This window comes from Manis pentadactyla, chromosome 15, assembly GCF_030020395.1.
Source record: "Manis pentadactyla isolate mManPen7 chromosome 15, mManPen7.hap1, whole genome shotgun sequence".
NCBI classification, from domain to species: Eukaryota; Metazoa; Chordata; class Mammalia; order Pholidota; family Manidae; genus Manis; species Manis pentadactyla.
In genome coordinates this window covers 81,314,475-81,329,198 of record NC_080033.1, presented here as the reverse complement: position 1 = coordinate 81,329,198, position 14,724 = coordinate 81,314,475, and the positions used below count along the sequence as shown (strand labels likewise).

The 14,724-nt window shown below is 53.6% G+C and overlaps 1 long non-coding RNA gene across 2 annotated transcripts; it reads left to right on the top strand.

Annotated features, from left to right (window-relative positions):
- The first annotated feature begins 4,735 nt into the window (after window positions 1-4,735).
- LOC118931591 (uncharacterized) lies at window positions 4,736-13,699 on the top strand. 2 transcript variants are annotated; one of them, XR_005032446.2, is made up of 3 exons: window positions 4,736-5,157; window positions 10,213-11,588; window positions 12,063-13,699. It is a non-coding gene; the product is annotated as an uncharacterized LOC118931591 (long non-coding RNA). The 2 variants fall into 2 exon arrangements; XR_005032444.2 differs by having other exon boundaries at window positions 10,213-13,699.
- The last annotated feature ends 1,025 nt before the right edge of the window (window positions 13,700-14,724 follow it).

Here is a 14,724-nt window from a genome sequence, read left to right as displayed (position 1 = left end):
TGGTGGTGGGGCCACGGGAAGGGCAGCGGCCGCGGCTGCAGATGCCAGCTTCCGGGGAGGACGCTGGGCCGGCCGGCCGGGTCTCCCTGCCTCTGTCTCTCCCTTTCTCTCACCAGGGACAGGGCCCATCTTCCGGCAGAGGCTGGCAGGGAGGCCCTCCTGGGGCTCCCCAGGTCACCCGCCCCTCCCTGGAGTCTCTGTCCCAGGGTGGCTTCCTCCCTGGTAACCGGGGCCAGGTTTGTGGGTTCGTGGGCGGGCTACCCCATCTCTCCGGCCCCAAGTGCAGGGCCGGTATGAGCTGGGTAATCCCAGCTGACAGGCTGACATTTGACTGTGACTGGATCCAACCAACCGGGAAAGGAAAGCAGGATTTGGGTTTATTTATAGCGATCATGTCACTACACTCAGCGCAATGGGACGTTAGTGTCAAGATAAAAATACGTGAGAATCCTGCTTAAATAACCTGGCTTCATTGCTGGGCCACAGCTGAAGCCTCACGCCACCTCTGTTGGCTGAAGTCAGTCTTGGCAAGTGTTCAAGACCAGACCCCGCTCAGGAGGGCCCCCAACGGGGTGGGCGAAAAAGCTGCACTTTGGTGGGAATATTTTGTTTTGAACTTTTCTACTTTCTGAAAGTCCTTTCCCAGGAAATACCAGCTGGGAAGAGAGCAGGCAAAGGAAAATTCCTTCTGTCACTTCAGCACTGAGGTTTCTTTTATTAGTAGACTTTGCTTTTTAGAGCAGTTTTAGGTTTACAGAAAAATTGAGCAGGAAGACAGAGTTCCCATCTTCTGCCCACCACCCCCTCAGTGTCCTGGCTCTTAACCTCTCCCTGGCGCAGCACCTCGGGTGCAGCTGACAGGCAACATGACACGTCCTGATGAAGTACGGTCTGCGGCTCACATGAGGCTCGCTCTCAGTGGCACATGTCCTGTGGGTTTTGACAGATGCATGATGTCTCGATCCACCATCACAGGATCACACAGAAGTGTTTCCCTGCCCTGAAAATCCCCGTAGCAATAAAATATCAAAGCAAGTAAAAACTTGAAGCTGCCCCAACTTTCAGAGCTGCTTAAATACCCTGGGAGCTGGGTGGGCTGTGAGCGTGCACGCAGATCCCGGCATCCACCGGTGGGCGGCAAGGGCCCGGCGTGCGTGTGGTGGAGGCCGGGGCTTGGCTTAGTGAAGAATACAGGAGCACAGGTATATAATGCCCTCTAAGTAGGACTAGATGCCCTCCTGGGCTTGGGGGGTGGGGAGCTTGTTGATTCGGGTTTCAAAGCCTTTGCACTGACGCCTTGCCATGGGGTGGCAGTGCCACGGGCCAGCTCCGAGAGGCATGCACCTCCTCGAGCAGCTGCTGGGGGCCCTTCCCTCCTTAGAAAGTTCCCGCTGACGCATCTGCTGCCCAGACAGGTTCCCCCAGTCAGCACCACATGAACACAGAACCACCGCAGCTTCGGCCTCTGTGAACCAGACAGAATAAAGCTCTCTTTCCATCTCAAGGTTCAAGCACAGTGAGTGATCAGGCGGCCTGGCCGAGACCCCAGACACAGCCTTCAGGGGCAGGGCCTCTGAAATGACCACTCGCTGCTCCGGTGCGTCTTCCAGGAGAGCTAAGAAGCCTCGGCTTGTGCTGGCCTCTGCTCTAAAATAGACTGTCACGGTGCCCAGCGCCAAGATTTAGGGTCCCGGGAGGCATTTGTGTATGAAGGGGGCGTCATGTTTCGGCTCTTGACTGACTGGCTCTAATTCATCATGAGGACCGTCTTCTGCGAGGCAGGCGTGCCGACATCCCTGGCGCGGGCGGCATTCCCTCACGTCCAGAGGCATTTCATTCTCCAGAACCCCGATTCGCCCCAAAGACATTTCTTTGCCATTTTTATTCCTGCGCTGGCCTTGGCCTTAGATGGGATGAGAAAGTATTGATTTGTAATTCTTTCCTGAGCACATCACTCCTGAGAACTTAACAACTGCTTGTGCCTCTGTGTCTTTGGGCTGAAAGCGGCCATTAGGAATGTGGGGTCTTTTTGGGACCTGATGTCGGCCCCCCAATGGCTCTAAATGTATTAGCAGTACGTTAACTTACCATGCTCCCTGCATTTACTCTTCTAGCTAAAATTTTCGTGACTTTTTCCCCCTCTCATTTTATTAGGTTAATAAAACTTGGTTTTCGAACATTTCACTGTCCCCAGAGGGCAGTGGGCCCCACGTCCAATCCATCAAGTGCCTAATGAGTGGCCTCTGGGGCCCCGGCCCGTCCATTCCAGAAGCTCTCTCTGCCTGTAAAGGTGAGGCCTACGGGCTGCACTGTATATTTTGTCTGTTGGTTTCCCAAATTCTCCTGCCAGCTCACTGTCACTTTTCAGGATTTATATGAGGCCGGCAGCACCACGGGGTGGCTCCCCACGGCAGCAGACCCCCCCCTTTGCCTGCTTCTCACACACACCACACTCTGTCCATAAAATAACATTTCTGCAATAAATGCAATGGAAATGTGTCGAGCTAGCATTTTAGAACATTCCAGCACAAGGGCTGTGGGAAATGCCTTCGTTTACATTAAGGAGGGAAACTCGGAGAGTGCAGGGATAAAACAGTGTGCTAAGAAGGACTTTAGTAAGAAGAAGTAGTCTGGTATTTAAAATAAATTACAAATAAAATGTGTGTGTGTCCACGGGCACACGTTGAATGCGCGCACGGTTTCTAAATCTTTTTGCACCTATGTTTATGCAGCCCCCGGTTTATCTGTTGGCCTTTCAGAGGAAGGCCAGTAGAACAGAAAATTAGATGTTGCTTGCCTTCCCGGCCCAGGGTCCGGGCTCTCTCTCCTTTGCGAGTTGCCAGGACCCTGCCAGCTCCAGGCTTAGGGCTGTATTTGCCCCAGGATGGTTGGAAAACTAGGATCTGAGCACCAAGAGCCCAAGGCGCACACACAGAGGGGCGTGAGGGCGGGGTTCGCTGGGCCGGGGCAGCCGGGCTGGAGGCCCCCCGAATGTCCGCCCAGCAGCCTGGTCTCGTCAGGTTTGCAGTTCCTGTCCCGTTTCCTCGTCTCTTGTTCGAGCCTCCAGGAAACACCCAGCCTTTACTTCACTGCAGTCTCGTAGGGCATGTGCTGTCACTGGTAAACCAGCCCACGCAGTGTGCAGGGTCAGAGGGAAGGAGGGGTCGCCCTTGCTCTGTGGGCAGTACAAGGGAAAACGTAAAAGCTGCCCTGGACCATTCCCGCCATGCCCTCGGCATTTCATTGGCCACCTGGCCCTGATGCCAGGTAACGACCTGTCCAAGCAATTGGCTGGGATCTGGGGGCTCTGTTGAACCCTGGGGATGTGGGGAGGGGCTCGGTGCCGTCCCTCCTCCGCCGTGTCCTGGTACCTGTGGACGGGGCATTCTGGACCGTCTCTGAGGTCACGGGGAGCGTCCATGCTAGCTCCCCCACCGGAGGAGCCCTGCCCAGACAGCCCTCCACTCGGCCCTGGGAAGAAACAGCGTAAGCTTGTCACTGTCAGCAGGGACCCCAAAGTGTCCACATGCCCTGGACGTGTGCCCCAGCTGTGTGTATCCCCGCATGTGCCAGCTGGGCTGTGTGTCGGTGGCTCAGAGCCATACACAGGGGCCCCAGCAGCCATGTGGAGGGGCTTGGAGGCAGTGGGCCCGGTCGCGTCCCTTGAAGGCTCTCAGCCAGGACTGGCCTCTCTCGGCGGCCCCCCCCCTCAGTCTCTGGCGGCAGGAGCAGGCCTCCCATGCGGGGTTTCCCACGAGGACCCGGCCCTTCTTCCCTGCACAGCTCTCTTACTAGACACTCACTGCGCATTAGACTATCTTCTGAAAATATACTTTGAAGGGTTTTTGTTTTCCCTACTTGACACTCTTGGATAAAGTAGGCCATTTATCTTTTAGGCAGAAGAATTTCAACAGTTACACTGCACACTAGCAGAAGAACTGCAGGCTCCACATGGAGAGGTAGTTTGAATGTTCCCCGTCACAGGCTCATCCACGTGCTAGCTTCCCCCTAAGCCTGGCCGCTTCTCTCTGTCTCTCTAATCCTCCCAGCTGCACCCCCAGCCCCCCGCAGCGCCAGCCCACCTCTGGCTCCTCACACCGCGGAGCATTCAGGCCTGCGCATCTGTGTGTGTACACTCACCCCCGTTAGTCCATGTTAAGTGCAACAGAACGGAGAAAAATGTAATTCTTTGTCGGCTTCTGATCAAAGAGAGGACTTAAAAAAAAATTCAAGATGGATTTCTGAAAGACAATATTATACACATTCTGTGTGCTTCTGAGCTTCAGTGTTTAGTTGATTTAGAGGAAAAAAATCTTCTTTTTTCCTTTTGATCGCAGGGAGAACACATTTGCAGAAACATCTCTGCACCGCGAACATCGCAAGGCAGGCACCCCTCTTTAGGGTCCCCAGCGGAGAGGTGCAAGTGTGCTGCCTTTGAATCCCTCAGCGACACAAGGGAATTTGAAATACGGTGCGACTGCAATCTGCAAACCCTTCCTCGCCTCCTTGGGGACGCGGGGCGACGTCACCCTGGTCTGGGGCCGCTTCTGGACCCTGGGTGCCCCCTCCTGCACTCAGAAACACACCCGTGTGCACGCTTGCTCCAGGGCCATTACGGGTGCATCGCTCCCCCACTCCCTCAGCCACCGCACAAATGCAAATAAAAGGCGCTTAAAATGGTTAACATTTCCTGTCACCGAAGGCGTTCGTTAGGGGTGGGGGTCGCTGAGCTTTAAAGTGTATTTTCATAGGAAAACTCATTTCAGATCCGCGGCAGGAACTCGGACCGCTTCGCACAGCACGTTTCGGGTTTGCTGCGGGCCCGAGCTCCTTGCGGCCGGGCGAACGGTCCTGTCCGTTGTCTGCATCCGGGAGGGCAGATCCGGATTCAAACCCAGATTAACCTGGGCCCAGCTCGGGTGACAGGAAAACAGGAAAATATGCCCTCCTTCCCCTCCTTCCCCTTTATCCATTTTCTTTTCCTTTATTGGAGTAAAAACCAAATTTGGTATTTTAATTGGTTGTGTTTCCTCTATTGATTGTTTAGCTAGTGGTTTTGCCAACTTCCTGGATGTTCCTTTCTGGTTCTGCACAAAAGAGCCACATTTCCTTTCGGACTCGGGAGCAGGAGGCCGACTGCTGCCGACCCTGGAAGCCGTGAGTGCTGCCCGCCTCCCCCCCAGCGCCTCCCCGACCCTGCACCCCGCCGGCCCGTCCCCCCTTCCCCACCAGTTCAGTGGCTGCAGGCTGCCCAGGGGACTCCTTCCCCCTGTCAGCCCCCAGCACCCTTCTCAGCTGGTGGGAAAAGGGGCTTTACGGCTGCTACCCAGCCGTCCGGTAGGGAGGGGTGGGGGGCCGTGCTCACCAGTGCGGGGTCCTCGATTTTCATTTCAGAGCACAGAAAGGTGGAGAAAGTAAACAGAAGCAGGCTGGTTTATTTCAGGGGCTAACAGGGAGTCCCTACTGAATTTACCTAATAAAATGAATTTTTAAAATTTCATTTTCTCATTTCAGTCCAGCAGAAAGTGAGTTTGCCTTTATAATGTCCAGATCTTTCAAACTCTATTGAGTAAGAAATTAAGTTATAAAATATGAATACTTCAGTGTGTGTGTGTGTGTATATATATATATGTATATATATATATATAATGAATATATATATATGAAATGAAGTAATCTGCGACTGTAATACAATAGCAAGCCTGACTTTAGGCTCCTAGGGCACTTAAAACATTTTTTTTTAATGATGTGTAATAAAAATTAGATTCAGTAAAAATGTTTCTCTTTAAAAATGGGTGTATTGTGGTACTTACTATATTTAATTGTAATTTTCATTTAACATAAGTTGTCTATTTAAAAAAAAAATCTCCTGAACATCTTGTCAAATGTTGGGAGGATTGTAAAGAAGTCCTGTTGATATTTGGGCCACAGCTGATTTCTTTCCTTGCCACGAAATTATTCCAGGTACGGGAAATTGTAAAGCACTGTAGTTCTCTCACGATAAAAATGCCCTGCCTTTAATTACCAAGAGAAAGCCAGTAACGCTCGACTTTCAAGGCAGATCCAGGGATCAGTTAGGAGCAAGAAGAAAGAGGAAAGCAAGCCAGTTATTTGCCTAAGAAAATCCAGAACTCCGGTCATGCAGAGGTGTAATCGGAATGTGATTGTATTTATAAGGAAAAGTTACACAAACTTTAGAAATGTGGTTGTTCTGCTAAAGTGCCTGAAAAGGGATTTGGGATCCCGTTTGGGTTGCCCCGGTTGTGTGCTCTTGAGTTCCCCAGACCTTGTTAGGTTTAAGAACCCCAAGGGGCGCCGAGTGCGTGCGGCTTCCCTGCACCCCCAGCCCCGGGAAGCGAGGGGGAAAAGGTGGGAGCTGACTGCTTACGAAAACCCTCACTCCGGAAATCCACAACGAATGTAAGACTTAGAAATTAAAAACAGCAATTTCCTTCCTTTTTTTTTTTTTTTGCCTCCTCTTCGGGGTAATCGCAGGGGGTACCGCGATGGGCTAGACCCAGTTTTCAGAACTGCTGCGGACCGGAGGTGTGCAGGGGGGGCCGCCGCTGCTCTCCCGCGCTTGGGGCTGGGGGGGCCCTGCTCCTGTGCCCCTGAGCCCGAAGCCGGGGCATTGCCCACCTTCGGTGTGTGTCTCCAGGCTTCCTGACCCGGATCGCCGAAACAGAAACCTTTCCCTGGGCGGGGAGGGGCCGCTGCGGCCCAGTAGATGGCGCTGTGACTTCTAGGGTGACCCCGGGCAGTGGGGGTGGGAGGCCCGAGCCTGAGACTTCGCCCGCAGGGCTGTCAGGTCCCCATCACCTCTCCCGGAGCGCGTCCCGGGAGCGCAGACACTTTTCTGAGGCCTTGCCTGAAATGTGCTGAGCTATCAAAGAGTGTTTAAAGTATTGAAGCCAAATGTTAATTACCGAGCGTCTCACCCTCCCCGAAATGGCCTGAGACAGCGCCCAGCCCGGTGAAAGTGCGGAGAAATACCTCCCAGAGTGGAGCCGCTGAGCCGCTATTTCAGTATTTTATCCATTTCCTGTCTATGCTTTAAGAAATAAAAGAGATCCTTACCGATTCTCCTATAATAATTGTGGAGAATGTACATGTTACAGCTTTGCATGAAATTTTATCTGCGTACAAATGGCTAAGTAAAATCAGGCATGTACAGATAATAACATAATCAGAGTCTCACCTTCTCAAAAAAGTGTTTTCCCTTTGATGTGATGAATATGTGGGAGAAATCCACCCCGGACGTTGTATTTCATCATATCAGCACCTGCTAAAATGGCATTACCAGCTTCTTAGAACTTTTTAGCTTCTCTCATGAAAGATTTCAGGATAACCTTCTCCTCCCCTCCCATAGGGAAAAGTTTCTACTTTATTTCAAAAAACAAACATTTTTCTATCTCCATCTCTTGCTAGAGAGAATCCCAAAGAATGAAGAGCGACGTTCTTCAAATACATTTGATGTTAAAATTAAAATTATTTATTGAAAGACAATTTTTGGATGATTTCAATGTTATGGTTCTTTATGGGACAATATGATTTAATTCGTTTTATGTAATAATTTGCCATACTGTTTTTTTAATTAAAAAATAGTGTGTATGTCAAAAAGTATTTTAAACAAACTGGAATTCAGCATGAGCAATAAAAAGACCTATTTCTTTTCCTAAAAATGATATTATCATTTGTCCTCAGGAAAAAAAAAAAGATGTGGGAAATTCATGTGACTCCAAATGTGAAATACTGTTTAAAGACGCAGAGATATGTGAATGTGACATGGTGCTGTGACTCTGTCTTGTCTGGTAGTAATTAATCGTGTATTGCACTTTAAAAATTGAATTGAATGACATGTTAGCTTTCCTACCTATATCTGTTTACAAACTGTGTAAGTCATCCACTATTTATAATCCAAGTATACGTATTAATAAGATGATTGTGCAAAAAAAACCCCAGCTGTTTAAATAAATTCTGTTCTGCTTTAAAGAGTTTTGGCCTTTGGGGAGAAAGCCATTTAAGTATTGAGTGGCAGTGACCAGAGAACAATAGTTAAAATGAAAATAAATCTTCCTGAAACTTAGTTCTAATTTTCTTGAGCAAGACACTAACCCATAAAAAATAAACATTGTTTATTGAGCCACATTTGTATCAAGTGAACCTTTGTAAAACGATACCGAGAAAATATGAACTTGTATGTCTCAAGCACTTTGGCTCACTGGCACAACAGAGAGGGCTGTTTGATTCGGGGAAACTGAAGGAAATAAAATTAGCAACTCTGGAGAGACATTCATTCAGATTTGTACAGGCCCGGGGAGGCGACTGTATCAGAATTAACACAAAAAAAATCTGTGTCACTTGGCACCTCAGCTTAACGGGTAATTTAATTACACTACCTGTTCGTGTTGACTTACATTTCTGCTCTGGCCAACCTTCTTATGGTCTTGTTTATTTCCAGAAATCACATTTGTGACAGCTCTAATAGGCCATTCCACAGCGAACATTTTCTCATTTCGCTGAAAATATTTCAGGTTTCAGAAAACCCAGCAAGGAAAAGCACTTTCAGACTTCATGTATGTGAATAAACTTGTTTGGGGCAAGATTTTGTAGGAAAATGAGTTCAGCCAGCCTGTGACCAATTTCAGCCTGAAATATTTTTATGTTTCAGTTTGCCAACCAGGCTGAGTGGACCTCAACTGATGCAAAGATTATCACTTCTTCTGGGCTAGTTTGGTTTTCTTTGGTGGGAGGGGGGGATGTGGACCAGGTACCGTCTTTGCATACAGCTTTACAGAAATACATAGGGGCCCTGGGTCGCCAGCAAGCACGTGGGACTCACACAGCTCTGGCTGGGAGGAATGGCGCCCCCGCTGCAGATTCTGTATTTGTAAACTTTCCACTTCTTGTTTTTTGAGAAAGTCACGTTTGATCTCTTCCAGTGAAGGTGGGGAGGCATACTTACGTCCCTCCTAACAGCTGAATGCAATCAGCGTGCTTATTTTGTGTTGTGTTTTAGTTAGAAGGTAAAAGAAAGGAGAAAAATACACCCAAACAAACCAGAAGACACACTTAGCATCCGGTCGTCAACCCTAAACAGTGCCGTCACTGGGGGATAAAGACAAAGTGCTTTACCGCCTCCCGCGCCCCCGTGAAATTCTCTTGGAAGGAGATGGGGGACTGGGGGATTCCATTTAAGGGTCAGCTAACGTGTTTAAGCTGCATGTCAGCAGAAAGGAGGCTGGGATCCTTTGTGCAAACAAGAGCCAGAAACTCAAATCCCTGCCTGTCTCTCAGAAATGTTCTTGCCCAGCAGCGTCTTCTGAGCAGTTTGGAGAAACAAGCCTTTGAGGCCATTTTTGTGGCCTTGCCATCACCTCCTCTGACCAGGTCATGCTGACCCTCCTCAGGAGTGGTCTGGGGGCCCAGGTGTGTCTGCAGGCTGCAGCCGAGGCTTGCTTGGTGAAGGAGGCCGAGCCCATTCCCATGGCGGGAGCTGTCACTGGTTCACGGGGCAGGCGCTCAAGGTTGCCCGGTTCCCACAGTGCTGGCAGATGGGGCCCCGGCCCCGGCCTGGGCAAGGGCTGGACAACGCCATGCGGCTGTCACGTGACAGCTGCTCTCCCTGATGTCCCACAGCACCCCGCTTTCTGGGAGCCGTAATCTTGGATACTCAGTCATTTAACAGATTTCTTTGTGTTCTGAGTTGCACGCTGTCTCCTCCACCTAGAATCTAAGCGTCATGAGAGCTGCATGCTTACAACAAGGGTTGATGTTTATCCAGATTTTGCAGCATGCCAGGTGTTGCAGGGGGTGACTGGATGGAACCCAGCAGGTCCATGGGGAAGGGGTTGTCATCCCCATTTGATGCTGAGGAAACAGTCCCCTGTGGACACTGTGGGAGGTTGGGTGGAATCCCTGCCGAGGCACTTGTTTGGCTGGGGGAAATGGGGACTTGAATCCAGGCCAGTGGGTCACGGAACTCACATGCTTAACCTGGACCTCATAGTGCTTTGCTGTGCTGAGCGAGGAAATGAACGGGCGAATCTGAGAGGCGGTGGGGTATGCGCTTGGAGCAAAGGCCGTAGGGCAGGACAGCTGGGGTTCAGACAGGGCCCTGCCTCCTGTGCTGGGGACCTTGGTGAATTCCTCACATTTTCTGAGCCTGGGTTTCCTCCTACATAAATGGAAGTAGTAATTTTTCTTTTTCAGGTTGTGAATGAAAAGGCCGGGCTCATGGAATGTGTTGGGTGAAGAAGTGCATCACCACCATCTCTGGGCCAGTTCTGGGGAGCCTGGAGACAAGCAGGCAGAGGGGCTGCCTGGCTCACACCTTGGCCCCCTGTGAGGTCGGGCCGCCCTGGGTAAGTCTCTGGGACTTGCTGGGCGTTGGTTTTCTCTTCTGTTCCTACCTCAAAGGTTCAGAGAAAGGAGAGCTGGACCCATATAATACTAAACAGACACCCACTAAGCGACTCCATGGAGCATTCCTGCATCCGTGGGGCACTCCCACACTACAGCCTTGCCTCAGAAGTGCGGCCCCTGGACCAGCGGCGTGGGCATCTCCTGGGATCCTGTTAGCAATGTAGAGTCTCAGCCCCATGTTCTCCCCACCTGAATCCCACCCGCGGCTTTGCGTGCCCTGGCCTGGCCCCTGGAGCAGCGTGCCCGATGAGGCAGCTGCCCTGCGGCTCAGGTCCTGTGAGTCTGTCCGCTCTTGGCCACTCTGCTGCCAGGGGCTGATAGGCTGCGTTTTGCAGTCTCCCAGGTCAGCCCGCTTCTGGGCGGGTCTGGCCAGGGAGAGGTGAGACGGGTGGGCGAGCTGGAGGAGGAGGAGGGAGAAGCCGGGGTCCCTTCCCCTCTCCCCACTCCCCAGTGGTGACTCTTGCATAGACAAGCCCTGGGCGACACCGGCTCCTCTCTCCCTGCAGAGGCTCTCGCCACTCCCCACGAGACTCATCCCGGGCTCCGCTGGTCGGCTTCTGAGCTTTTCCATCGCCAGAGCGACCAGTCTGAATATCAGGTTTCCCCTGTTTTAAATACTTAGTGAAGTGTCTGTTTTTCTTGGTTGGATCTAGTGGTCCACCCAGGCTCACACCGCAGGATAGGGGTGTTGGACAGACGGTTTGGGCAAGGTTCCCGCTCTCCTGCTGACTTGTGCTTTGACCTGGACAAGCCACTCTCCCTACGCCCAGGGCAGGAGCCAGGCTCAGCCAGGCCCCTTCTCTCCCACTCCGGTGCCTCCTGCGGGCCCCACCCAGACCCTCCTCACCTGCAGCAGGTGGGATGCATGGCTGGCCTCGGGCATTTACCTGCCCTGAGCCCAGGCCCTCTGTCAGGGACTGGGTAGCACCTCCCAAGAGGCAGTAGGTTCCTTGTCCCTGGAGTCTGGCTTTCACCCTCTGAGTTGCTGTGGTCCATGGGACACTAGCAGGTATGCAAGCAGAAGCTTGGAGATGCACCTGCTGTTTCCACCAGTGATCTTGTGCCTTTGCCATCACCCCGAGAGGGGCCTCTGCCGGCTCGAGCAGGACAGGGGACACACCGAGCCACGCCTCGCCGTCCAGCCCAGCAGAGCTCACAGTCGTGTAAGTCAGCCCAGCCAGTGTTGGCAGGGACACTTAGCAGGCCACCCCAGATGCAGGGCGTGAGTGCCGTCCTGGTGTGCCTCTAGGCCCTGTGCTCTTGTGGTGCAGCCTGAGTGTGGCAAGAGCTGACTGACACGTCCTCGCAGAGTGAGCAGCCTCCACAGGGTCCCCGGCTCACCGTGCAAAGCAGCCTCAGGACCCTGACTGGGGCTTGGGCTGTACCGCTTTCCAGCGGGGGTCCCGGGAAGGCCTGGTGTTTCACTCCGCCTCCGTTTTGACCTCTGTAGAAGGTGGATAGCGGTAGGACCTTCCCTATAGGGGGCCGCAGGGATTAGGATGCTGTGTGCAAAGCAGCTGGGACATAGGTGACACTCAGTAAACGTTACCGTCATTGTAAGTGGAACCGCTAATCCTGTGTCACAAAAGCCAGTAGCAGCCACGACCTAGCCTTTGCCTTCCCGTCTCTGTCCCCAGGGCTCCGGCCATGTCTACAGCTTGCCACCCTCAGACTCCATACTTGCTTACGCCTCAGGGCCCTGCACACGCGTGCCTTCTCGCTAGAACGCCGTCTGCCCCTCCTCCAACTGGTGAACCTCCCCCTTTCTTCACAACCGCTTGTGTGCAGTGAAGACTGAAGGGCAATTATCCGAGTATTTCCCTTTGCCCTCCAGGACTTTTTGGGCAGTTCCCTGCAAGAGCATATCCTTTCCTGAACTCTGGTCCCCTGGGGCTGGCTGCCTCTCCCGCCTGCAGTGTGAGGGCTCAGTCACACCTGGGCCCCAGTGATGAACTCCCACCCTGCACTACCCCCCTGCCCCGGGCACAGGGGCTACGGACATGGCACTGTGGCATGAAAACCATCCAAGTGGCAAGACGAAGCCTCGCCTACAGAAGCTCCCTGGGAGTCTGTGGCACTCACTCACTCACTCAGCAGGCTGGTCCTCAGCGGGCAGCAGGGCCTAGGTGCCCCTGCCCTGTGCCAGGCACTCGGCGGCTCTCCTTCATGGCTGTGACCTTTGCGTTGTGGCCCACAGTCCACCAGGGAGGTCAGGCGCGAGCTGACGGGGAGAGGGCACGGACGGGCATCCGAACGGAGATGGGACGGGTCAGCCTGTTGTGGGGACAGGGCAGAGGCCTTCCAGGCCCCCGTGGTGGGGATGGACAGCCAGGGAGTGTGGTCACGGAGGCCAGATCACGGAGGTCAGGCAGGTGCCTACTTTGGCCCCAGCGCCACTTTCCAGGACGAAGCAGGCGGGGTGTGGCCTCCCTGCTTCTGAGGTCCTGTCCCAAAGGCCCTCCATCGGAAACAGCGGCTGGAGGGGCTCTGCCCTCTGGCAGTCATACTTATGCCTTGGACAACCTGGAGGCTGGTTTCACCAAGGAAATAAATAAGTAAATAAAGAAATAAAATACTTGTTTTAGTGAAGAGAGGCAGCCTGCCTTTCAGTGCTCCAAAGAAGACGGAGAACACTGCAATTGGGTGGCCTTGCTGTCAGTCATTTAGATAAGCAAGAAGGGGGTGGAGCCCCGGGCTGGGTGGAGCTGTTTCCATGGAGACTGCCTGTCTTTCCCCTTTTGCGTTCCTGCCTGGAAGATGGGACGGGTGGCATCTTCCCACATTCAGAGGGAGGTGGGGACAGCAGGTGGTGGGCGGCCCAGGCAGGGCAGGAGGTGGGCGCCGCGTGGCGGGACTCACACCAGCTTCCAGGAAGGACCAAGCTACCGGGAGGACGCACTGTCTTGGGCTTCGGGAAGGGCCCTCCTGGGGAGGTTCACCTCTGTTTCCGTGGCCGGCCCGTGTCACCTGACCACTGCTGCAAAGGAGTCTGGGAAGCTGCATATTTTCAGTCGGGTCCATTGCCAAGCCAAATAAAACCGGAATCCTGTCAACAAGGAGGAATGGGGCGGGGAGCGCATGTGGCGCGGCAACCAGCAGAGGGCCGAGAGACCCGCCTGGGTCCCATCTGACTGTTCCGTGACACTCTTGATTTGAAGAAGGAGACGTTTTTCTTTACAAAAAGCCTTCTGATGAGATGTTCCTCTCTTAGCATTCTGAATATTTTCACTGAATAGCCTCACTAAAAATAAAATGAATTAATGTGTTTCTACCAGTTGGGAAAATAAAGGGTCGATATTTTTGGCCACGACTTCCCAAGAAGTAGGCGGCTTCTTTGCTGACTGTCATTTCACAGAGAAGGAAATGGAGGCACGGAAAGGTTGGGGGCTTGCCCGGAGTCCCGGGTGGGCAGCACCAGAGTGCAGTTCAGGCTGCGAAGCTCCCTGGGGCCCGGCTGCTGCCTGGGCTGGCGAGGGGCGGTGTGACGCTGCGGGGAGGCTGTCCTGGACGGCGCGCGTGCCAGGGGCAGGGCGCCTCGCCTCCTTGCCCACAGCTTGGGAGGTGCTGCCTTGTCGGGCCTCCGGGCGCCCTCTGCCTCCCTCCTCCTGCTGTCCCCACGCCTCTCGTGGGCTCCCAGTTGACCCGGGGTCTTCCTCCGGTTGGTTCCCTGAGTGCAGGGCCCGGCCTGGGGAGGGAATTCTCTCTGCTTCTGGCTGAGGCCTCCACCTGGTCTTGCTGTACCCCGAGGGCCAGGGAAGGTCGTGCCGCAGCAGCCCACGCTCACACCCACCTCCACACGTCTGAGAGCAGTGGGGAAAGCACCCAGGCTGCCCCAGGTTGTGGCTTCCTTGCCTGGACAGTGGGCGGTACGAGCCCCTCACAGGCCTGTCTGCAGGAGGGAAGGCGAAGGTGCTGCACTGAGCCCCCCCGGGGGCACCGGCAGAGAGGGGGGACGGCCCCTCCCTCGGGCTGTCAGGAGCCTCCCTCGGCCTGGCTCCCTGGCCTGTGACGTGGGAGGGCTCCCCAGGTCTTCTGCACCAAGCTGCTGTGAGTGCTACAGAGAAAAGCATTTTGACAGTTAATTCATGGACCTGATCATCTGCCAGGCCCTGGGCTACACCCTTCGCTGGGTCAGAGCGGTTGTCAGACCACGTGTGGAGCAGCCAGGATCCAATGTCTGCCCCCTGCTCAGCCCGCGCTTGCGCCAAGCAGCCCTTCCCAGAGTCGGGGGGCCCTGGGGTGCCCCTGCACAGGACACGGCCGCGCCTCCTGACTCACAAGGAGCCAGGCATGTGATGA